Source organism: Crocodylus siamensis, chromosome 11 (assembly GCF_052110815.1).
Source record: "Crocodylus siamensis isolate JL-2025a chromosome 11, ASM5211081v1, whole genome shotgun sequence".
Classification (NCBI taxonomy): domain Eukaryota; kingdom Metazoa; phylum Chordata; order Crocodylia; family Crocodylidae; genus Crocodylus; species Crocodylus siamensis.
The window spans coordinates 51,192,141-51,218,612 of record NC_143405.1 but is presented as its reverse complement, the minus strand read 5'-3'; the positions used below and the strand labels follow the sequence as shown (position 1 = coordinate 51,218,612).

Below are 26,472 nucleotides of genomic sequence, written 5' to 3'. Positions count from 1 at the left end.
GCCATCTGTTTTAAAAAGCATTTTAAGGTTACCCAGTGTTTGCAAAGTGCATTAATGTTCATGCCACAGAACAACAAGGTATCCTTTTACTTTTCTATACCACATATAGGCCTCCCTTTATAAAAAAAAAAAAAAGACCCAGATCAGGACTGCACTTTCAGAAATACCTGCATAAAATTAGTCCCCACATTTATGATGAGGCATGCAGGCATGGCCAGTGCACATGCAAATGGCCATTAGAGGTCAACCTGTTATAAGTGTACGCATGTGATGTGTGAGTACATCTTTTAGGCCCAACTCTTACCACCATATTTTCAAATGCCTGGGCCATGAGACATTTGAAACAGCAGGCACTATGAGAGAGGAATGCACAGGCGCTATCATAACCATCAAGGCCTTGAATGAATTAGCAAGCTGTGTGAGATGCTAGAATTTCTTAGGGTGGGATATTTTATTGGACCAACTATGTCATTGGGATAAAGTTAGACAAGTTTTGGAATACGAGCCAGTCTTTCTCAGGTCACTGGTCATCTATAACGTTCAGGGCGGGAAGAAGAATGTGTGTGTGTTTCAGCAGCAGCTATGTAGATCCCCAGTTCTTATAAAGCCTTTCTGAGCCATGGCAATTATATTACCTGAAAGTCCACACAGCTAGATTAAGCTGTTTCATTCTGAACTCACTGATAGTAGAAACCACCTCAGCAGATAAATGCTATCAAAAGAGAGAAATGTGTGTGTCCTCAAGTGCATGCTAGATTTTGATATCTACTGGATAGCAGAATAAATTTCCCCTGGATCTACAGCAGACACTCACTATATAGTGAAAGCTCATAATACATACCAAATTACCAATGTGTCATGATGGACATTCAGATAATATTTGTTATATTAACATGGGGAGAGCAGTAAAGTTTTCTCCAGTGGGAGATATTGGAAGGATCTTTTAAAACTCTGGTTTCATTGCACATTGACCTGGAAGCCCAGAGATTTAACAGAGTGATTAATGGCTTGTATATGGGGTTGTGTGGAGATTCTTGGAGGTGTGCTCAGAAGTGATTGGTGTGAATTCATCAGACTATGGTCCTGCCTTGATTCCGATGGTCACGTCGTGACCTGATCATGACAATACACTGAGGAATGCAAATATCAGGGAAATATACAAACTATTTGAGTCTTCTTAAAACTTTCTCTTCTACTGAAGAAAACCTGTCCAAACAGGGTGAGAATATGCTTAAAACTGTATGGGTGAGTGAAGAAGTGTAAGCCTTGCCAGCTTCTTGCTCTAGTGTAGGGGCTGGTCACTATATCAACATGGGAACACCTTGTAGAGAAGAGGGCAGTTGTGCTCCTTTAAACCATCCAGGCAGATCAGGGAAACACCTTTGCAAAAAGAGTAGCAGGGTTGCTTTGGCCCATACTTCCCGCAGGTCCCCTTTGAGTCAGGCTTCCTGTCTATACAGGTTTCTCTCGATTTATAGAAGAATGTGTGTGTGTTTCAGCAGCAGCTATGTAGTTCTTTATATGTGAATCTGCTCTTATGCAATGAATATATTTAGACCAATAATTTGTTATATGCGAGGTAAATTAGCTCTTATGCAATCAGCATAGATGTCCCCCCACCCAAGCAGGTAAGTCTGTGGGAGGAGTGCAAAGGGCTGTGGCCCCGCTCACTCCAGCCCCAGCTGCAGTGGCCTCAGGAGCGGCCAACACCAGCAGCCTGCAGCCACTGGGCTGCACCATGCTCCACCTGTCCCCCTGCGCCTGGGCTCACCCCAGCTCCTGGGCTGCACTGGGCTGTGGTGCAGGCAGCTGGTGTTGGCTGCTCCAGCACAGCCTGGGATGAGTGCAGACAAGTGGAGCCCCGGGCGGCGTGGGGCTCAGCACTCACCCCAGCCCCAGCTGCAGCAGCTCCGGGAACAGCCAACACCAGCCCCCTGCACCAGGGCATGGTGCAGCCCAGGAGCAGAGGTGAGTGGGGACAGGTGGAGCACAGTGCCGCCCAGCGGCTGCAGGCCACTGGTGCCAGCAGTTCCCAGGGCCACTGCAGCCGGGGCTGGGGTGAGTGCCGCTCTGTACCCTCTGCTTCGTTGCCTTGTGCAGCCCTGGGAGTGGCAACCCTCCCCCCGTCCCTTCCCTAGTCCCAGCCTCACTCCCTCCCTCACCACCATGGGAACCTATCCCTATTTGTTACATTGTAAAGTGGGTTCGCTTTATGCGAATTTGATTTATGTGCCGTTCTCTGGGAACGCATGTACAATAAGTCGAGGGAAACCTGTACAAGCTTCTACTGGGATTCTACTGTGTCTCCCAGGCTTCCATTTCCACAGGGCTGGGTTTTGTCATTATAATCTGGATGCATATTTTGTCTGCTATGCTATATTTTCCACTGTGCTATCTTTACAGTTGGCCTCTATGTGCCAGTTGGTGGAGATCCTGCTGCTCCAGGGGCTGGCTCCTCTGAGCTCAAGTTACATTTCCTTACCTTTATGGGGTTTTCTAGAAGCACTGGCTTGTATCTGCTTGGGTTTCAGGTCTGTCAGCATTTCCATTATAGACCCTGTTTTCCAAGAGTTTATACTTTATTTGTAAAAATGTGCTCCAGATGGAGACTTGAAACATGGCTACAGCTCAACAGCAAAGCATTGCAAAACCATTTCAGAATGTCACCTTAGCTGTCCTAAGGAGGCAAAAGGAAGAAGGTAGAAAAGATCAGGGCCTTGTTACATGGTAAGTTTGGGTGGATTCTGGAGCTCTTAACCCCTGAAATGGCTGCATGTTAACATCTTTTAAGTGGCTTAAAGCACTTGTTATTCAGCTTAGAGTTATGCCACTCCAGGGCAGAATTATCTCTATTCCACCTAATTTTGTTCCTGTTCCTGTTTTGTGTGGCTACTTCCCATAGCTATTCTGCCCAAGTTGAAGTCTTCCAGTATCCCAGAGCGCTCCTTCTTTTCCTGGAGTGCCATGGTGCCTTCCACTGCTGTCTGGACTGGCTCTGCTGCTGCCAGTAGCAGTGCCAGGGTGGGTGCCACCTGAGCTCTGGATCAAAATGGATCGGGCCACCCAAATTTCAGAGTATGCAAGCTCCAGGGCTTCAGCTAGACATTTTTTTTCTTTGGGAAAAAAACCAAATGTTTAGCCTTTCTCCCTCTCTGGTCTCACAGAAACTGTTACAGTGGCTCCTCTGCACTGAGAGTGGTGCCACAAGGCTTAAGCCCTGACAACCCTGCTCTTAGTGTGGGGCCACTGTGAGCTGTTTCAGTGAGACTAGAGCACCCCAGGGAAGCTGCTTTCCTTGGTCTTTCTAGTTTTGGTGAAACTGATATGGCGGAGGACCTGTTTGCTGCCTGCCAGGGGCTGGAAGTGGATCCTGCTCCTACTCCTGCCCCTGCTAAGTCACCTTACTGTGTGACTGCTCCACTAAGCTGAACAACACTAAGCTGATTAAGATTTGTTTGGCTTACAGCATAAGGTCTAACAAGCCCTCGGATGTCTCCCTCTCTCCAAGCCATTCATAGCAGGTCCAAGTGAAATGCAAACCTCCAGCTCTAAAATGTGATTGAACTGAGCCATGGATTCAAGGTTCAGTGCTTCAGGAGCTTTGGTCCTGTTTTGCTTTTTGTTTTTTGTTCAGTGCCTAAATTAAAAAAAAAAAGTTTGAATTGAACGGAGAAAGGAAGTGTTTGACCAAGAAGGAAAAAGAAAAGGAGAGTTTGACTTTGGCTCAGACTAGATCAGTTGTGCTCAACATCCAGTCTATAGGCTAGATCCAGCCTCTGGAGCCATATTCTCTGGCCTGGGGGGCTCCCCAAAGGTCTAGAAATTTGGCAGCAAGGAAACTATGGTGATTAACACTGCCACTGCTCCCCTGCCACCAATTTCCAAGCCCTACAGGCTAGATGACATGGCTCTGTACATGGGGCTGGGGCTGCAGGTGTGATCTAGTATGGGGCATGCCAGATTGGGCACTGGCCAGGTTGGCCCTACACACTGGATTGGGCCTATTGAACTAAACATTCTGTTCAAATGTTTAATTTCTGTTTCAGATTATTACCATTTTTTTTACATGCCTATTTTTTATTTAACAAGGGAATTACATTTAAAAACCATCTGTTTCAAATTGCAACATTGCACAATTTAGAACAATCTATAAACATTTAGGCATTTCTTACATATTGAATATGTATTAACTTATAGATTATGTTAATGTTCCTCCATTTTTTCAGCTGAGGCTATCTGCCAAATTCATCTACCATTTGCAAGCAGTTTCAGTCCCTTGGAACCTCCATTTTTCAGGGAAATAATTATTCCTTGAAAAATATTAGCTCAGCTCTAGTTGTTGGTAGTGGGAATCAAACCTGGGAACTCTGGTTCTTCATACAAGGGGTTAAAAATATTGCCATCAAGTCTATATTAGGCTCACCATCTTCCATTTGGTTTGGTTACCACTAATGGGAGAATGAGCATCAAACCTGATGAGCCTGAATTACCCAAGGAGAAGTTCACCTGGGCAGAAATCTCCTCAACTGGCCAATCTCCATCGCTGTGCTGTGGCATCCATCTCTTTTTCTACTGAACAAAAGGTGCCATTGGCACTTCAATCCCTGAGAACCCTCTTGCCTAATTCAAATGTTGCTTTGTCTCCATCCTCATTTCTCCATGCTGTTTTCAATACAAAAGCAATCCAGCCAACCTCCTGGGGCTCCACACTGTCCATCCTGTCTAATGTCAATCCTGTGACATTAACAGGGTTTGACAGCTTCCATAAGGATCGTTCAAGGCAACCACTCAAGGCATGAGTCCATCTACATAATCTGCAACCTCACATGAAGGACACAAGCTGTCAGTTGTCTTTAATGTTGTGAAGATGAATGTTCCTAGGGATTTGATTAAAACTGGACTAGAAAATGACATTCCTAAGGCTATTAGGAGTTACTTCATTTATGGCAAGGTCCTTCAGACTTTTGTCTCAGAGTGGGTTGCACTGGAAACTTGCTATGGAACCTGAAGGCTGTGTTCAGTTTACTAAGACTAGAGTGCAGCATTAGTATAGATTGAGGTGGAGCATCATAGGACATACAGCATGTGTGCAATGCACTCGTGTGCACAAGAAAGAGGTGGTTGAAGCCTGCTCCATGCACTACTTAGGCAGCCTGGCAAGATCCTGGTGCATCCAAAGCTCTGATGCCCTTCTCATAAACAACCATATGCTTTCAAATGCTCAGAGCCAAGCGGTTTGAATGATGCTGACTTGGATCAAAATCCCCATTGCCCCCTCTGAATACAGGCTGGTGTCTCTGATGGAGGACAGTGTGAGGTTGTCTTATGAAAGACTGTAGACTATGTCTAATATGATCTGCTAGCTGCCTTTTCGCCACCCATGCTCTATAAGAATTCCTTTCCTGGCCATGGAAATGTAACCTCCCACCCACTACATTGAAAAGGAAAACCACACATGAAAATAACAGGTGTGTGTGGGGGAGGAGAGAGTCAGACTGTCCAAGAGTCTAAGCAACAATTGCCACGTGATGCTTTCTCTTATCTTCCCAATCTGAATCTATCTGCATTTGGTCTCATTCCTAACTGCTTTATGAGGCATCTCAAGCTGTGTAAACAGTAATGTAATAATGGCAGATCACAATGCACTTATTGCAACTGATGAAGAATGGCCTACCAGCCGAGCAATATGCTCCCTCTAAACGATATAATGCTTCTTGCAGACAGGAATATTAATCACCCCAGGAACTGACAGGATCTGATGGAACAGACTGTTATTAATACTATCTCCCCTGGAAGCATTTGCAATGGTAATAGTAATTTTAATAATGTCTGAACAAAATAAGCAAGGTTGGGCTGTTTCAGGGCAAATGGGAATGATGGGGGAGGCAACACATAAATACAATGACTAATTCATGAAAGGGATGGGCCAAATACCCCTGATGACAGCTGAAAAGAGGAGGGAGCTCCCTTCATTTCTGAGGCGGTGTTTGTTTCATCAATCGTTGAAATCTTGTTAAAAGTATAATTCAGTTATCATATTCATGTCGCTGTCCAGAGACTGGATGTATTAGAGGGACTTCACATACACATTCTGCCACCGGCAATTTACTATTATTTTATTATTCTAATCGGGCCGGTTCCCATGGAGCCTCTGAAACCAAATCATATCAGATGATGATGAATATTAATGATACTTCTAAACCCTCTTGCTCTCCCAGTGGGCCCAATAAAGGAATGGAAGCTTGTGCCTGAGTTCAACACAGACCACTAGGAAGTGGCCACCGTGGTGTTAGCTCTGGTTATCATGATTACTATTTTATTTATTTAGTGCCGGTGCAGAGTGCAGGGCTTTCTGAACGTGTTCAAAGATCCCAAAGGATTACAGTGTAAATCCTAAATGTATGAGCTAAATAGGGAGGCATGTGATGAAAGGCTAAGGAAGGATCTAGCTTCCTGGATCTGGGAGTTCAGTAAATGGGGTTTGTCTCCTATTTCCTTGATTGTATACAAAGCTACCATGTGCATGACAATGTTCAATAAATGCTGGAGATGAACGAACACTTGACTCAGTTGTCTGTGAGCAGGTTGCAAATAGCTCAGGAATTCCTTTCATGTCCTTTGTTTGGTTGTTTTTAATTTTTTTAGTTTGTATGGATTGATCTTTAACAGTCAGCTATGCACATTCAATAGTCCAGCCAGAACTGGAAATCCAAGTGTAGTTGATTAGCAGAGATAGGTAATAAGTCAGATGGTGCTGGGTTTTTTTTTCTAATTGGTTGAGCATAATTCTTGCATTTAGCTATGGGGACAGTGTCTCTCAGGAGAAAGGGGAACATAAAGAAGACTGCAGAAAGTAAGAGTTTTTTTTACCTATTATTTTCTGAACCGCACAGGCCAGAGAGAGCAATCAGGCTACTTTTAAACATATTAGCTAGATGCACAGAAAATAATTGCATATGAATTCATCATCCAATTGCAAAGAGAATGGTATTTAATGGCCTCTGTGCCAAGTCTTTGATAAAGTACACTAAGAAACCACATGCCCTTTTGTCTTTTAAGTAACATCACCTTCCATATCCGTAACAACCTCATCACCGCTACCAACACGGACAACTGTATGTCAGTCTGGGACACTGGCTCTAAGCACTGTGTGTAGGTATGTCTTTGTTGACATGAGATTGTGCTCCGCTGTAACATGGTACGCCCATTCTGCTCATAGCATGCCTAGAAATTATGGCATGACTATCTTAGTGCGGTGGTTGCCAATGAACATACCTGAGACGGAGCTTACTGGAGACTGAGACACATATCTGGTTGCCCCTATGCTCGGGGCTCTGTTATGGGGTTTGTCATCATCCCTAATTAACCAGGGCCCTTATTTATAAGACGAGCTGGTCAGAAAACTTTTATGGAAGTAACTGTCCATTGGAAAATATTGGGCAAAAAATAAAACTTTGGAAAATGTCAAACTGCCCCATTTTTTCGCCTCAAATTTTTTGGGGGAAATAACATTTGCCCTTTCTCCCTTATTCAGGATTAAAAGATTTAGAAATCCTGATTTCTTTTGTTCCCCCATGGGATATAAAATTGAATGCCAGCTGCATTCCCAACACTTGGTGATTCACATGTTCATGGAAAGCACCCATGAATGGGCATTTTTGAGTGTGTCAACTAGCTGGTACGTGCAAACAGGATTCTGCAGAAGTAGGTGTTCATGTTTTAGCTCAGACATTCAAGTGTTATGTAGGTCATTCAGCAACTTTCTGTCATTGTTCTGTGATACCACAGGCCCAGCATAGTCAATGCAGATCACCTGGTAGACAGGGCTCAGCTTGCACGACAGGTTCTGAAATCTATACCAATGAGCCCTCTTTTCCAACTGAATAACACAGTGATTATATTGATAAGAAATAATATGGATAGTGGATTATGCAGGCTCAGGGCACTCAAAATATCTTTCTAGCCAATACTCTAGGAGTGCAGACCTATTCTGGCTGCTCAAATCCCCAATATAATGTGTCACCTTGTATTCAGATTCAATATGCCATGACTTTCATCAGTCTTATCATGGTAGATGGGGGAGTGGAAAAGGGGGGCAGTTTTTACTACAGGTTGGATGGAGGCAAGGCTATTCTCAGTCTTCAATCACAGTTTTTTCCCTAACATCACTCAAAATTGCCCTACAACTTCACTCCTTTTGAAACTTCCCTGAATTTCACTGGGAAAAGTAATATTTTGAAGATTCCCTTCTTTGAGTAATCCGGGGTGCTCTCCCTCAAAATAATGCTGATCTGGGCTGAAAAACGTATTGATTTTTCTTTTTTGCTGAGTTGCAGCTAATTTCACAAAATGAGGCAGTAAGGGGAGGGGAGCAGAAATGACAAAGCCTTCCTCCCCCGCCTAATTGCATTTTTGAAATTGCACTTGTCTCTCTTGTTTATTTGGCAAAGGCCACATTTGGGGACAGCAGTGAGGCAGTTTTAGGAGGACCCAATGAATGTGACCTGATGGATTTGGGGGAAAGCAGGATGTGACCTGAAGCATGTGGGGGAAAGCAGAGTAAGTTAGGTAAAGCCTGCTTCTTGGTTCACCTCAGGTCTACACTGGTGTCACTCCACTGGGCTGCCTTGGCATCACTTCTGATTCATGCAGATAGCTAAATCAAGTCATAATTCTACTGTCTCTGCACCAAGAAGACCAGAGGTAGATAAAGGTCTCAGATCTGAAGAAGACATGCAGTTATGTATCCTTTTCTAGAACAGACCTCTGAGATGAGCAAGCCAGTGAGGAGGGTGAACATCTAGCATTGCTATGGTGGAAAGTAGAGGGAGGAAGACTCTGCCTCTTCCCACCCTATTCATGGAGAGTTTAAAGAAAAGATGAGAATTCCCTTTGCCTGAATGGAAATAATCCCAGTAGGGAGCAATGGGGTTTGCAACTAGTGAAGTGTAAAAGACTGGTAATGGTGCTTTAATGAGAGAAGCAGAAAGCTGGCAGCACTTCCATGCCAATGGTGAAAACTCTTGAGCAAACCCTTCATGCCATGCCTCCCACTAGTGTTTGATCCTAGGCCCTTCCCACGTAACTGTGTTTCTGAAATGTGCCTATTCCTTTGGGATAATGAACAGGAGGAGTACCTGAAATACGGATCCAGCCCCTACCAATGCCAGTGGCTCCCACCACTCAGCCAATTCATCATAGTTAATTTACCGGTAATAAGAAACGTCTTGCGGCTGAGGAAATGACACTTCTCATGTACACTGTGTTCCTCTTACAAGTGGCCTCTCTTCTCTCCACTTCTGTGCAGTAGGAGTAGAGGTGTCCATCTTGCTCCTCTTGCCATTGTACCTGGGCACCAATCAAACATTAATATATTTATTAATGTATCACCACCTGGAGAGGCTGTGAATGAGTGGGAAGATAAGGCATGGGGATTGTAAGTGGTGTTCCTACAGTCATCTGAGCAAAGCTTCTTTGTCCCAGGCCGGTATTTGGACCACAAGCCCACCATGCCACTCTACAGATTACAAGCAAAGTCCTCCTCTCTTGCAATTCCTATCCCAGAGCAAAAGAAGCGACAAGTCTAAACAGAGAAGAGAAAAGAAGCAAGCCTGGCAGAAGAGGAGGAGACCATTTTCCTTATCGATCTGTCCTAATGTATTTTTCCCTCTGCCTGTTAAACACAATTGCTTCGCAGGGAGTTTCTGTCTTTGCAATGAGAGAGGCAGTTTAATTAGCTCTTCTAGCAAGCACAGCCCTTTGCGTGTTGTCTCTTGGCATAGGAAGGACGGTGAGCAAAGGTGCTGAACTGAAATTAATTGGAAGATAACCCATGCCCTGAACAGAGACAGTGCCCAGGAAGCGGCATTTACTTGGTGTTCTGCTCCATCAGCTTCATTTACAATCTATCTGGGAGAAGCAAGGGGAAAAAAACAAGGAACTCCCACAGACCTGTGAACTTTCTGAAAAATTTTAAGTGATAGCAATTTTAAAAGGTATGCTAAGGAATGTGTCCAGGTCAAATATGTGAGAACATACCTGCCGGCTGACTTCCCTGCTCTGAAGAGATGTCGTGTGTATGTAGTGGTGAGCAATGATTTGAGTAAGTCAAGACTGACATGCCTTCTTCCATTGAAGGCCACCCTGCCATGGGTCAGGTGACCACACTTCAGATGCAAAATTGTATAAGCAGTCTTCATGAAACCTACTGATATTTCACCTCTGAATGAACTGAATTTTCTCATAGAAATGTGTGTGTAGATCTCTCTCTCTCTCTGTCTCTAGCTATCTATCTAGGCAGAGTGTCACAGTGGCCTTCAAAGGGACAAAAGATGTATATGTCTATATCTATATCTCAATCTAGATCTATATATTTCATAGACATTAGGGCTGGAAGGGACCTCAGAAGATCATCAAGTCCAGTCCCCTGCCCAAAGGGCAGGAAGTCAGCTGGGGTCATAGGATCTCAGCAAGATGAGCATCCAATTTGCTCTTGAAGGTGTTCAATGTAGGTGCTTGAACCACCTCCGATGGCAGGCTGCTCCAGACCTTGGGGGCTCGGACAGTAAAGAAATTCTTCCTTATGTCCAGCCTGAAACGGTCTTGCAGGAGTTTGTGACCGTTCGACCGTTCAAATATATAATATTTGGTATTTTTCCCCACATGTGGTTGAGCAGTGGCAGGTCTCCACACAACCTGGCCATCTTGGGGCATGCATCACTGCAGGAGCTGGCAGTCACTACATTCAATGGGAGTCTCCCTGTCAACTTCAGTAAAAGCTGGTTTGGGTCTTAAGGAAAAGGGCAGGCAGGGGAGAGGGTGAAATGCAGCAAACTGCATTTTGATTGTAGGAAATGAGCACAAGCCAGGAAATTAGGGGCACAGCTCTGAACTGGCCTCAGCAGCAGAGTGATGGGATGGGAGAGTCTGGTTTGAGCACATGGGTAGGTCAGACAGTAAAGGAGAAAGAGCGATAGGGGCTGGAGCAGAAATTCCTGTTGAGATTTGGCCTTTCCTCAGCATAAGGAGTCCAGAGCTCCTGCTTAGACCAGTCACCCCTTTTAATCCCTACCTCTCAGACTATACAGAACATTTTTACCCTTCCATTGCCTTAGGTGGGAGATGTGAGCCAGACTGACTTGTCCTTCTCTCCCAGTGGAAACTCTCTAGTCCCCTGCAGCCTCTGCCAAACTCAAAAGCTCCAGTATCCTATCCATAACTTTACTCTGGGCTATCCACTCATCTGGTAACATCAAATGAGAAGACTCAAAGAAACAGAAACAAGTAGCATTGCTGATTGAACAAGCACAAAACCCATCCTCGAAACCCCAAGCACAGAGCATTGTATCTCCCCCTATCACGATGCCAGCCAGGCATTGCTGACAACTTATTACTGTATATATTAAGATATTGTTGCTGTATAAATAAGGGTGATAAGTCTAGAAGCTGAGAGTTTGTCTTTACCTTGCCATAATTTATTATCCTATTATCACTCGCTGCAAACTGTCCACACTCAGCATTTCCTTCCTTGTAGTACTGAAATACTGAGCTTTTGCAAAGCTTAACTAGTGGCCATAAACTCGACAAACTGCTGCATGCACTAACATGGAATTAAAGCCTTTATTTGGGTGATTTATTTTTGCCACCAACTTGACAGAGGAAGCCATAAAAATCATCATCAGCTTGTTTTTATTTTCTTCCCATGCTGTAACACGCACAGTGATTAGTTGGTATATTAAATGGGGGAGGGCTATGATTTTTGATTCTCAGATAAACACGGGTGACCCAATAAAACTGATAAACTAAATAGCGACTGCTGTAGTTTTTTATAGCCGGTTTTTAAACCACCATTCAGTTTAATTGGCTGGCTGCTTGCCTGTACTAAATGCCTGATGTAATGAGGATAAACTTGCAGATCCATGTATACTTGAAGGCTAGTAAGTGGAAGGACAGTAGTAGAGGGGCATGTCTCTATTTTGGTGGTATCAGACCACTGGTGCATTTGGAGGTGTTTGGTCCTACTTCTGTAACAGCTAAATATAAGGGGGGCCAAGCTGTTATACTGGTCCTATTCAGCATGTTTGGCCATCCACACACTGATTGTCCTTTTAAACATGGGACAGATGATTTGAGGGTTTTCCCCCTGTTGTTTAGATACGCTGATGCCGAATAGAGAAGTGGACATTTCCATACATAACACACAGAATTGACTTTCCTCGCAGGAAATAAATCTTGCAGACAACTGCCAAAAGGAAGACAGTAAACTTTCCTGAGCATTTCCTAGTGAAGAAGAGAGCTTTAGTAGTCAGGAACAGTAGCAGTTTGTTCCCTATTAAATGAGATGACCTCAGTTTTCATAATGTAATGGATTTGCATTGATATATGTATCTGTTTATCTTTTGGAGTAATAGCTGAATGCCTGAACAATAATGAATCCATGCACCAGGCAGGGTCATTGTAAAGGAATCTGAAAACTTTTCATCAAAATCCCCAGAAATCTGCAAGACTCAAAAGACCATATAACATTCTGCTTTGCTCCAAAAGATCAAAATAAATAGAAATGAAAGATGCAGAGATGCCTATTGCTGATGGCAAAGCTTCAGATTTTAAGTCAAGATCTGTATTTCATACGCCTCAGACTTGGGAGGAATTTGCACCCAGGATTTTAATTGATTTTATTATAAAGACAGAAAGTGGTGGGCAAATTAGGTCTGGCCGTGGGTTTGATTCCCGTCACTGTTCAACGTCCAGAGCTGTATAGATCTGAGTCTTCACGTGATTAGTGACAGACTGATCTCTAAAAAAATCAGACCCAAACCAGTGATTCTGTGTGTCGTCCATCTGATGCATAGAGGACAGATCATACTTTGGCAGCAGGAAAGCACCTGTGTGATATCAGCTTTTGTGGTAGAGGTGGTCAAACTTTGCCAAGGTTGAGCAGCTCTGTTTGAGTAAGCACCTAAAATCTGGATGCTATTCATGTGTCCTGAGGCTGTAGAATGAAGAAAGCTTTCTCACAAGACCAGCTGGAGGCCGTCGGAAAAAGAAGGTGCTACAGTTAAGTTATTGCATTTTTTTAATGGTAAATGATTCTTTGTACATACACAGAAACTTGCATAAGGAAAAATCATTAACATAAGATGAAGAACCTCCACAAGTCAAAGCTTGCAGTGTCCTTGGCTCTGTATTTGAAATATTATTTGTTGCATAAGTACTTAGGTAATGGGCATCTCCAAAGAGAGACAGGAAATGTTATGCTACTGGGAAAGCTAATGATTGGGTAAAATTTCCAGCAAAGCATACTTGTGATTGTGATAGAGCTCATGGCATGTCTTGAGAAATAAGCATGTTCACTGTAGTCTCTTGGCCACTTCTCCACTTGCATAATTACAATGTCTAATTGACTTCTCCTTACACTTTCTGTTGGATAAGGGATTTTTCACTTCCTGTCCTAAACTGCAGTGTTGGTTAAGCAATGGCTACATTCCACTCCAGGGTGCCTTCCTTTTGATGCCAGACAGTTCTGCCACTATCATTAACTTTCTCCATTTTCAGTATATTCTCCATGAATTATCCCCAATTACCATACTTAAGCAAAAGCCCCTTCCACATCTCCCCACCCCCCACCCCACAACACAGACAATTTTTCTTAGCTTTACTAACCAAACCTCTGGGCATATCCATTGCCTGTTTCTTCCATACGGAATTTTTAATAAAGGTACTTTGTAGAGGAGTGTCTGATATGTGGTATATTGTCAATAAACTGTACCATAACTCAGACTGTAAAGGTTGCTTAGTGTTTCTGGGAAGGCTGCTAGTGCACCCAGACAGTAACATAAATCCTGCTATCATTTTGCATAACAGGACAGATGAATTCCTTTTACTTCTCAAATTAGCTGAGGACAGTATATCTTGGTAATTGATATTTATTTAGTAAGCCCTCCCAGAATGTCTATTGTTTAATCACTATGCAAATCTCACCCTTAGAAATGACAATTACATTTCATAATCCTCATTTTCCCTGTCTGTTTACATAAAGGTCTTTTACAGACTCATTTGTACCTCTTTGTAATACCAAGTCAGCATTTCTGCCAGTATAAAGCCTTGGATTTCTGGGTTTAATATTTCATCCCTATGGATTTGCACTGGCCAGGGGTAATATCATCATAATACAGTCTGACTGTGCATATCTACATGAGATGCTTTACTTGAGATTAGAGCTAATTACTGTGCAGTAAGTAAAACTGTCTACATGTGCAGATGCTTACTGTACATTAATTTGCTCAAATCCTATGTAAATTTGCTGCCTGGAAATACACGTAGCAAATTTACTCCCAATTACTTACTGTGCAGTATGGCACATATAAGTGGCCAACCAGGAGCAAATGTGCTCCCAGTTAGCTGGGCAGCAGGGAGTGGGGCATTGTTCCCTGCCCCTGGGATCTGTCTACTGCCAGGGTGGGCTCCACTACCAGAGCCAGGCAGGGACAATGTCCCCCTGCCCTGGCAGCAGAGAGCTCCCAGCCCCAATTCCCAATCATGATGGTGGAGTGGGGGCTGGGAGACGATTATTAGGGCTGTGTGAAGCTTTGGTCCTTGATCTGATATGGCAGAGATCTGGCCTGATTTAGTAGCCGAATCTTCGAATCTTGATCAAATCAGAGGACCCTTTAATCTCTCTGAATAGAATTGGAACCCTCTGAATAGATTCTGAGAGATTTGGAAAGGTTCGGGGATTTGGACATAGACATGGCTTTAAATGTTCTTTCTACATACATCTAGGTAGCAGGGGCTTGTGAATGCTGAGGCACTTGGAGTGTCCCACAAAAGTATGGGGGAGCTCCCCAGAGCACTTGGCAGTAGACCTGGAAGTGGACCAGAAGCATTTCTGGTTCACTTCCGGGTATGCCAGGGAGTGCGCTGGGGCTCCCCCTTGTGTCCCCTTGGCTCAGTGACTGGTGCCTACTGAGTCGGGGGGGGCACCCAGGGTCCCACTGCAGCCAATTGCTGAGCCGGGAGGATGTGGGGGCCACCCCCCAGCGCGCTTCCTGGTAGACCTGGCAGTGGATCAGAAGTACTTCCAGTCCACTTTCGGGTTCACCACCGAGCATGTGGAGGCCATCCCCCCACTCCTGTGGGACACTTCATACACCCCAGCATCGTAGTGTTCACAAGCCGCACCTGCTACCTCAAGGTATGCAGAAATTTTTTAAAAAGCTGTGTCTATGTCCGAATCGCTGATTCTCTGAATCAGCATCGAATCTTTAGATTTGGATTTGGCTGAATCCAATCAGGAACAATGATCCAAATCAATGAATTGAACCACTGTCCCTGATCTGGGCCTGAATTGAATCTGAATTGAATAGGACCCACTTTGCACATCCTTAATTCTTATCTCCTAGCCTGGCCTCCACAGTTGTGGGGCCCAAGCTGGGAGATAAGACTTTCCCATCCCTCGCTTTGCGATCACAGAGTGGAGGTTGGAAGCTGCCTGCTGCAGCTGTCCCTGCCTGGGCTGCAGTGGTGGAGTCCACCCCAGCAGCAGGCAACTCCTGTGGGGCAGGGAGCAATGTCCCAGCACTCACAAGAAGACAGCTGTCTTCTGGCCCTGTGCGTCTTATTAACCCCTGGACTAACCACTGCTGCAGGGACCAAGGGCAGGGCTGCAGGGAGTGGGAGCAGTCTGCTGCTAGAAGCAGCAAATCTGCTCCCTGTCCCTGCATGTTTAGGTGCATGCCCAGGACAATTTACTCTAGAGCAAACTGATCCTGCATTATTTGCACATGTAGATGCGCCTACTATTGATTATTACACTATAGGTGTGGATGGTACTATAGAGATGTACTGAAAAACACATAAGTTCCTTCCTAAAACAGTTTTCAGACTTTATGTCTTGTCCTAGTCTTAGACACCAATAAGAATTGGGTCAAGGTGAAATGACCTTGCCTCTTTAGAGTGGGGACAGGATATTATTTGCTGCATTTGTGTGCAGACAGTCACCCTCACATACTGATCTCAGCCCTTCGTGCTGAAAGAAGGGGATCACTGTGGTTCATAACTTTTTCCTCATCTCTCATAAATGCTTCTTAGGGCTTGCCATTGTGAAGACAACCCATTGGTTGGGAGAGACTGGGCCTGGGGAAAGTCTCGTGGTACCGGGGACATGCAGTGTCCTTCAACTCCACAGATGACTCTGAAGTCCATAAATCTGGCCAGAGACTCCAGGAACCTTCGTGTGAAGCATTCTCCAATCCAGGGAGACCCTTCTTCCCCTGCACCCAGCATTCAAGTGGCATCTGGGAGCAAGCCTTCACTGGAAAAATGGTCTTACAATTATGGGGGAAGACAGCGAGGGCATCAGTCAATGAGTCAATACCAGAAGTTCATTTGAGCAGCTCTAGAGTTTGCTAGAGCCCCATAGACCCAGGGAGCCCACGTCCCCCCACCCCCAGGGAAGAACTGGGAGGTGTCTTCAAAAAGAGAACTCAGAAGTCTCTCTTCTTTTGCTCTTATGTTGATTTTCCAGCTCTCCAGTATAACACGGCACACAATGTGCGCCAAATTGATTGACCTCCGTGAACTAGCTCTACATTTGCACTGGAGTTATTGAAAACAGGACCCAGGCCAATGTGCCTATTTAGGGGCAGAGGTTTTTAAACAAATTTAAAAATCCATTTTTGAGATATTACGGCAGCAAAAGCTAATGGAAACAGCTTCAGATGCCTTAGTTATTAAGTAGGATGAATCATTCAAGTCCCCAGGAACAGGAATATTAATTATCATGATATTGTGCTATTCATTTTGACTATTTCAGTGTACCACAACTGACAAAAATAAGAACAGGTGAAGACCTTAGAGCTCATAGTTTAGTGAGAGTTGATTACAAATATAATAGACAAGTTGGAGGGAAGATACTTGAATAAGTAGATATTATTATTGTTAAATTGGAGCTTATCTTCTGAAATATTTAATTCTCTGGATGGTAATTAATCAGCAAGTTATCTTGCTGCTACTTAGATCTGTTGGCCATGTCTGGTCATATTCAAGAAAATTCCTTGAGGTTAGTAAGAAATAAGTGAGTACTGCCGACCAATACAAAAGATGCCATCAGGAGGCTAGGACTCTCATGTGTGTGGTAGCGTTTGAATTTTCAACTTTCTTACAGCTAGGTGCTGGTGAAAAAGCAATCTAATGAGAAGCAAATTTCCAGTGCTCATGGGGACAATGCTCATTTTTATTTGCCTTTTTACTAGTCAAGAGTCAGCACATTATATGGAATGAAAATATAAAGCTCCCGAGCTTCAGCTGGATTAGAGGATTTTAATATCTGAATTTGAAGGGTAAAGTCCCATCTGTTTAATTTGCTTATTTTTCATCCAAGATTTGAAATGAAACTTCCCAAAATGTTGGGATTCCCAAAATTATAGCACCATGACTGGTGAAAAATGAAGTATGGCATATTTTAGCAAGCCTGGAGACAAGCTCTCTAGAGTTGTCATCACATTCCCCTCCAGAAAAATTATATTCTTTATTGCTGCCTGGTTTGAATTCTGCTATAAATAAATCTCTTCTTAATATTTGTGTATCCATTTTGGTGTGGCAGCGCACAGATATCCAAAGTTCCTGGGTACAAGAGCAAATCCCAATTTGTTCGGGTGTTTGCATGCTGGGCTTTTGTCCGGCCTAGGATAAAGATAAACATCCATTTGCAAAATATTGATAGAGATTCTGCTTTGGATTTTAAATATTCTTGAGTAGTGGAGTGCTTGGATTTGGGGGAGTAATTCAAGCCCATTCCAAACCTATGACCACAGCCCGCTCTTTGGCGAGAGAGGCAGCGAGCTGCTGGGAAGAGATGGCCTCCACCTCTCTCCGCTGGGGAGGAGACTCTTCTCAGCCAGACTGGCTGACCTGCTCCACTGGGCTTTAAACTAAACCTGCTATGGGATGGAGGGACTACTACCACTGCTGGCCCGCTGAGCAACCCTTGCAAAGCCAGCAGGCTAAGGCATTTAAGGGAGCCCACCCTTGTCCCAGCTGTGGTACAATCTGTGGGCAAGGCAAGAGTCCCCAAGGGGACACTTACCTGCCTGTACACAAATGCCAGGAGCTTGGGGAACAAGCAGGAGGAGCTTGCCCTCCTGCTCACTGAAAATAATTATGATGTCATAGGGATAACGGAGACCTGGTGGGACTCCACCCATGACTGGACCATGGATATAGATGGCTATACTCTGTACAGGAGGGATCGTGTAGATAAAAGGGGTGGGGGTGTAGCTCTCTATGTTAAGGAAAGCTACGCGTCCCTGCAAGCTGATCTTGACGACCAGGTTGGACGACAGGAGACCCTTTGGGTTAAAATCCATGGGGAACACAGCACAGGGGACACAACAGAGGGGACACAAAGTCCTGAGCTCGACCAGGAGTTTGCCTGGGAACTGGCTGAGGCTGCATGCTCCAGGACCATGGTTGTCATGGGTCATTTCAATTACCTGGATATCTCGTGGGAGGATCACTCAGCAAAAACTGAGCAGTCGCAAAGCTTCCTTTCATGTGTGGATGATCTCTACCTGATTCAAGAAGTGTATGGGCCAATGAGGGGCAAAGCGCTGCTCGACCTAGTACTAGCTACTGGGGACGACCCAATTGGCAACCTAGTGATCGATGGGATGCTGGGTGACAGCGACCACAAGCTGATCACCTTCACCATCCACCGTAAAGCTGGGAAGTCAGTCAGCAACACGGAAGTCCTTGACTTCAGAAAAGCTGACTTTAACAAGCTCAGGAGGCTTGTCAGTGAGGCCCTAAAGGACCACGACCCCAGGGGGAGGGGAGTTCAAGAAGAGTGGTTGCTCCTCAAGGGAGTGATCCTCAATGCACAAGCTAAAACTATTCCATCTCGGAGGAAAGGCAGCAAGAAGGCACAGCAGCCTTCCTGGCTCTCCAGGGACCTAGCAGACCTCCTGAGGCTAACAAGAAAGGCCTACAAAGGATGGAGGATGGGATTCACCTCCAAGGAGGATTATTCTGCGCTGGTCCAGTCTTGCAGGGAGCAAACCAGGAAAGCCAAGGCTGCAACTGAACTCCAACTAGCTTCGAGCATCAAGGACAACAAAAAGTCCTTTTTCAGATATGTGGGGAGCCGAAGGAAAAGCAAGCGCAACATTGGACCCATGCTGAACCAGATGGGACAACTGATAACTGACGCCCAGGAAAAAGCCAACCTATTAAATGGGTACTTTGTGGTCTTTCATCAGTCCCATGGGGTGCCCATGCCCGCTACAGGACAGAGAGGTCTGGGAGAGGGAGATCCCCTGCCCTCCATAAATGCTGACCTCGTGAAGGAACACCTTGAGAAGCTGGATACCTTCAAGTCAGCCGGCCCTGACAATCTGCACCCCAGGGTACTCAAGGAGTTGGCGAGCATCATAGCCCAGCCTCTGGCACAGATCTTCGAGAGCTCCTGGCGCTCTGGTGTAGTGCCTGAAGACTGGAAGAAGGCCAATGTGGTGCCTATCTTCAAGAAAGGGAGAAAAGTAGATCTGGCTAACTATAGGCCCATCAGCCTGACTTATATCCCAGGGAAGATCTTAGAAAAGTGTATTAAAGAGGCCATCCTTAATGGACTGGCCAGCGCAAACATACTAAGGGATAGCCAGCACAGGTTTGTTGTGGGTAGGCCTTGCTTGACCAATCTCATTTCCTTCTACGACCAGGTGACTATCACCTGGACAAGAGAGAAGAGATTGGTGTCATATGTCTTGACTTCAAAAAAGCCTTCGATCTGGTATCCCATGATCACCTCTTGGCCAAACTGGCCAGTTGTGGCCTTGGGTCCACCATGATCCGCTGGCTGGGAAATTGGCTCTTTGGTCAGATCCAGAGGGTTGTAATTGATGGCAGTCACTCATCGTGGTGCCCTGTGACCAGTGGGGTCCCTCAAGGCTCTGTCCTTGGACCCATCCTGTTCAACATCTCATTAATGATGTGGACATTGGAGTCAGGAGCGGACTGGCCAAGTTCGCCGATGATACCAAACTTTGGGGCAAAGCATCCACGCCAGAAGACAGGCGGGTGATCCAGGCTGACCTGCACAAGCTCAGCAAATGGGCAGATGAGAATCTGATGGTGTTTAACAGCAAAAAATGCAAGGTTCTCCACCTTGGGAAGAAAAACCTGCAGCATGGTTATAGGCTTGGCAGTGCTACGCTGACTAGCACTACAGAAGAATGAGACGTGGGGGTCATCATTGACCACAAGATGAACATGAGCCTACAATGCGATGCTGCGGCTAGTAAAGTGACCAAAACACTGGCTTGCATCCATAGATGCTTCTGAAGCAAAACCCGGGACGTCATTCTCTCCTTGTACTCGGCCTTGGTGAGGCCGTAGCTGGAGTACTGCATCCAGTTTTGGGCTCCCCAATTCAAAAAGTATGTGGAGAAGCTTGAGAGAGTGCAGAGGAGAGCCACGCGCATGATCAGAGGTCAGGAAAACAGACTTTACGACGACAGGCTGAGAGCCATGGGACTCTTTAGCCTGGAAAAATGCAGGCTCAGGGGTGATCTGATGGCCACCTATAAGTTTATCAAGGGTGACCACCAGGATCTGGGGGAACGTTTGTTCACCAGAGCGCCCCGAGGGATGACGAGGTCGAATGATCATAAACTGCTGCGAGACTGTTTCAGGCTGGACATAAGGAAGAATTTCTTTACTGTCTGAGCCCCCAAGGACTGGAACAGTCTGCCAGCGGAGGTGGTTCAAGCACCTACATTGAACACCTTCAAGAACAAATTGGATGCTTATCTTGCTGGGATGCTATGACCCCAGCTGACTTCCTGCCCTTCGGGTGGGGGGCTGGACTCAATGATCTTCCGAGGTCCCTTCCGGCCCTGATGTCTATGAAAACTATGTACTTAATCAGGACTTGTTCCTATTCTTAATGATTACTCCAACAAGCTTTCATCATACGTGAAATGACATCACGCAAAAAGCAACTCTCAGCAGTGCCTGGCTACTCCTGCTTAACCAAAGAGAGGATTGTACGGTGCTTACTTGGAAGACCTGCTTCTGGGCAGAGCACAAGATTCCCTGTGCATGGGATTCTGGCTCTGATATAACCGCAGCTTGAGCGTTCCAGTCTGAAAGCAGTTCCAATGTTAAAGCAATCTCCTTTCGGATTCATTTGAAAGAAAGAAAAAAGGAATCCTAGGGCTCACAAACAACAAACAGCTCATTTGGAAGCAAATATCTGTATTTCCCTGCATTTCTGAGGGCTGTTTAATCTCCTGTTCGCAGATGCTGCCCACTGGTCTTTAAAATTAAATCCCTGCTCTTCAAACACATGTTGATGCCTAGAACACCCGCCCGGCCCACCGTGCAATGGGTATTATTGGCATTCCTCCACAGCCGCAGCCGTGTAAAAGCCAACACTGACATTAAGCTACAGTAGCTCATTTACAGTTGATATTTCATGCATCACCAAAGCCATTTGTTCACAGCTTTGACTCTCCGTCCGGGTGGATTTATGACATGCTTTAAGTTATGTTTGTCTGCATTTTAAGTACCGCATTTGAGTGATGAAAGGCTAAAGCGGATGTAATTAGTTTGTCTGAATGAGCTGTTTACATGGAAGGAAAATCGTGCAAACAGTAGCCTTGGGCAAACGGTATTTAATTTATCTTTAAATATTGACTTGTGCTGTTGCAAGGCTTGTGTCATCCAGGAAAAAGGGGCCCCATGAGCAGCATCTTGTGGCCTAGTGGGGGTACTTCAGAGACTGCAAGGCTGAGACCGGAAAAGCCGGGGCATGATGGAGGGAGCCGGGGCATCCCATGAGCCTTGCATCGGATGCTGCTGGCAGCGTTCTTTGTCATAATGCTGCCCCACAGACAGTGGACAAGGCATAAAAAATTCAGTAGATGAACAGTGAACTCCCTTCTGAGCTGTACCCAAAAGGTCATTCGTTGCATAAACACATATTTCTTTTGATCATCTGTGCTATCACCAGCCCCTCCTCCTCCCACCCCTGCTACCTCTAGTTTGTGCGTTGGTTGGATGCCGTCTTCAGCCAGCGCCCACAAAGCCTCCTCTGAAAGGGTGCTGACCACTGACAAAGGGGAAATAACCCTGGACTCTCCTTCGCTGTTGGATTTCTTTTCTATCCTCGTCATTCTGCAAATGGAGATGACAAGAAACCCAGATGCTGGGGGCAACTTGATTTATGGGAAATGGTATGTTTCTTTCTCCAAAGAAATGTTCCTGAGGGACATGAAGTATAACTGACAGCGTGTATTTCCCTTCCATCCCTGGGATCCTATTGGTTATTTTCAATCTGAGCGAGGACGCGGTCCTAAATTGCAAAGTTTTAATGGATATTTCAGAACCAGGTGTGAGTTTGCACACACCTCTCTCTCACCCTCACAGTCACCAAGGTCTCTCATTCCTTTGTCTTGCTGTCAGGTATCCAGGTTGTAGCTACATTAGTCTAGAGGAAAAACGGAATCAGGACTCATAGTAGAGATGATATCTTTTATCAGACCAACCAGATTCTTGCAACAAAATTTCTTTAATTGCAAGCTTTCGGGCACAAGCACTCTTCATCCAATGCCTGATGAAGGGTGTTTGTGCCCAAAAACTTGCAATTAAAGAATTTTTTTTGAAAAAATCTTGTTGGTTTAATAAAAGACGTCATCTCTACTATGAGTCCTGATTACCTTTGTCTTGCTTTTGCAGTCTTCTACACCTAGTATTTTGAGGGTAGCAGTACAGTATTATTAAGAAAAACATAATATCTAACATTTACAGAGCACATTCTGCTTCTGCAAGTTTCCAGGGCATGTCACTGACCATACTGCATAAGTACATCACCACTGAAATGCAGCCACCTCTAGGGTGGAGAGCAGCAACTAACTAGATAAACGGGCACAGTGGTGTTTTGGAATATGAGAAGGGAACAAAGAAATATGGTGGTGCTGGAGATGTGCTTTTCCTGTGTCAGGGGCTTGTCTGGTTTTCTTGGCCTTAAGTTTGAATGTGGGTTGCATCCCTTGTACTTCTGGGATGCCTATTGCAATTGTGTCTCAGTTCCCTCTCTAACCTCCCTTGATTGTTCACCAGTATCTAGCTACTGTTAGATACAACACTATGACGTGCGTTGTGGCGCATGGTAACAGTGGCACTACAACAGGATGAAGCAGGCTTCCCAAACCTCAGGAAAGGTGCACTCAACAGCCCATATCCAGTATAATACCAACTCCTTCCTAGAGATGCCCTAATATCAGGAGAAGTGGGGTCAGCAGTAAGGACCCAGAGAGAGCCTCCAAACAGAGGGGAAGGGACAGAAAGGAGGCGGGAGGAGTGGAGGGGACAGACCGAAGAGTTGGACTAGAACATCTGAAACCGCAATGAAGTAGCTGTAACGACTGTGCAGGCAGGGTGACAGCATGATGGGGGATGGCTTGTTTATTACCAGGTTGATGTTCCTAGGACATGTCAAAGGTACAACCTTGCCTATCCTCTATAGCCTTTGCCTAGGCTGGAGGCATCCATCTTCCAGAAAACCAATTTCAGATCAATAGTCTTCTTTGGATGATGATCCAGAGAGGATGATGAATATGGAAAAAATTGTCGACCTGTACAGTAGCTCTAATTACACTGAACTAGCTGTATGACTCGTGTAGAAATGTTTGCATAACGAGGCTCACTTCTGGCGACTTCTCACCCAGTGAAGTAAAGGTCCTGCCCCTTATGTGAAGCTCCATATTCATAAGGATATAGTTATGCCAAGGAATTCAATATGCCCGAATAGGAGTTAAATAAGCCTGAGATACTATCCCTGTCCTCATCTTGGTGTTGTTCATTCCTTCAAATAACCCACTTTTGTGCACATGCTTTGTTTATCTGTGTTCCCTTATCTCAGGGTGGATCACACACGAATACCTCCAGATAAACAGCATCTGCACACCTGACAGTCCTGAAGCAATTCATTATACTTTTGTAAGATAGATATGGACAAATGGACAAAATTCAGGTGCCAGGAAGCTAAATCCAAACTTTTCTGAAGTGCTAATGGTTTGGAGTATCTTCATTTGGGTTGGCCAACTTGTGGCACCATGCCCTTACTGGTTTGGTATCCGAAGCTATTGTCCCCTTTGGAGAATTTTGGTCCCAAGACTTGCCCAAAGTTACAGATGGAGTCAGTGTCAGAGATAGGACCATGAATGATCTTGTACCATGAAGTTAGTTAAGGGCCATAACACACTTTATGGATCTTAAATAAAAGGAGCAAAAGCAGTGAAAAGCACTTCTAATTTGTTTTAAATTAGAAAAAGAAAAAAGCAAATCTAGGGGCAATTAGGTTTTTGCTGGATTCAGGTAAACTGTAGATGCCCTTAAAGAGGTGTCCTGATAAGTATACCTTTAAGCATTTTTGTCATTACTTGACCCTCCTCCTTCCCTGAACCAGCCCCATGGGTCATGCAGCACTTAATACAACCTTCCAATTAACATCCCAATACTAGACATAACGCTAAGGAACAAAATAAAAGAAGTGAGTGACATTACTTTTTGACCCTTTGGGTCAGAAATACATACACAGCATAAAGATAACTCTTGCCACGGTTCCCTGAGTTTTTATGGAAGATTAATATTTCCCTGCTTTGTTGCTATGTTTTATTTTGTTCACAGCGTGGAATGCTGAGTCTAGATTTTCCTCTGCAAAGTGCTTTAAGTTGAGCAAGAAGCCTTGAACCTTTCTTTTCCAATCTGACATGTATAAGAGGGATCACGCAGCAGCTGTGCCTGCAAGGGAAGAAATGCTGCATTTGGAATGGGGAAAAGTTGTTGAGCAAGAAGAAAAAGATTGGGGAAAAAGTACAAAATCAGTGGAAACAGAATTCTGTTGTCTGTGCCTTTGTTATCCACGTTCCCTCGGAAGGCAGTGACGCTTGTCCCCACTCAAAGAGCTCCCTGCCGCTCTTTGATCTTGGCTGGCGAATGGGATGGGGCCAGTAGTATTATACTATCCTCTCTATTATTGTCTAATTCTTTTACAATGTGAGATTTGATAGCTATACTTACCCACCTTCCTTTATAAATTATCTTAGCTGCAAAACCATCCTCTGCCCAAATGTACTTGGCAAGGATCTGCCAATGTGGCCCATTCCAAAAATAAAACCTAAGAAAAGAAATAGCCATTGTGGAACGAGAGGGCGAAAGACCAGGAGTCATTGAAATTCACAGACACCTCACATCCCATTTCTTGTGGCCTCCGTCATCATTATATATACATGCTGCTGCCGTTGGGGCTCTTTCATTTCCTACTGCCTGATCTACTGGGAGATGCAGTGATTATCAAAAGATAGAGAAACATGCTGACACCTTGCTTGTTTTAAATGCTCTGTAGGAATCGCAGCCAGAGCTAAGCTCTTTAACCCTTGATTCAGATGGCAAGAGCTAGAAAATCACACTTGGCCAGTCTAATACAAGAATGCCTACTTTTGCAATGGCACTTTTAATCTCTTGATCTTAAAGTGCTTTAGAAAGGGGACAAAAATCATCTACATTTTACAGTTTGGGCCATGGAAGTAAATAGACTGATGCCGCATCATGGACCTGATCTTGGGAATAGAACAAAGGTCACTAATGGGGATTAATTCAGTCAAAACTTTTTTGGTGAAAAAAAATCCAGGTTTTGTATCACCCAAAACATTTAGAAAATTTGTGCCACCATTGCCATCATTCATTCCTAGAAAAAAAAAGGATTCCCTCAAACCCAAAACATTTCCTCCATATAGCAACAAATGAAACATTTTTGAATGTCTAGTACAGTATCTAAATGCCTTTCTTTGAGCTGTTTCTTTCAAATTTATGCAAAAAAAATGGAAAAACATGAAACAAGCTCAAAATCAAAACAATGTTTCATTTTAAGAGGAACAAAATGCTTTGTGCATGCTGGAGCTATATTTTGTTTCTCTTTTTTTTGATTTGCTGAAGAATTTAGAAACATTTTCACTGTAACTTGAACTGATAAATTTATTTTTATATATTATTATTTTTTGGAACTGCGAGTGAACCAAAACAAATCCACCATTCATACAGCTGCACTCCAGAGTGCCATAACGGCTTCTATCTGCAGGAGACACAAATTGATAGTGAGTGACAAGGAGTTTGCAATTTTATTCTCCAATTGATTGTATTATTATTTTCCAGTGGTGGGTACTCTCAGGATGCACTCTAATTAGTATGGGTGGGAATGGGACACAAATGGGTGTTGACAATTGCTGAAAGATCTTGGTTTGGTATTAAAAGCTGAATCTCTTTGACTTTTTCTTGTACAGTGCTCACTGCTATAAATGCAGGATAATTGCCTCTTATAATTAGTCTTGTACACAAAGTCCCTGGGTGTGTCTAACAGAGACACTTTACTGCACAGTAATGTAGTTTTCCCGTGCAGTAAGCATGTGCATCTAC

At 44.5% G+C, this 26,472-nt stretch overlaps 1 pseudogene; it reads right to left on the bottom strand.

Moving 5' to 3' along the window:
• The window catches only part of LOC149855864 (uncharacterized), a 57,505-nt pseudogene extending 35,333 nt beyond the window's left edge, over positions 1–22,172 (bottom strand).
• Positions 22,173–26,472: the final 4,300 nt, after the last annotated feature.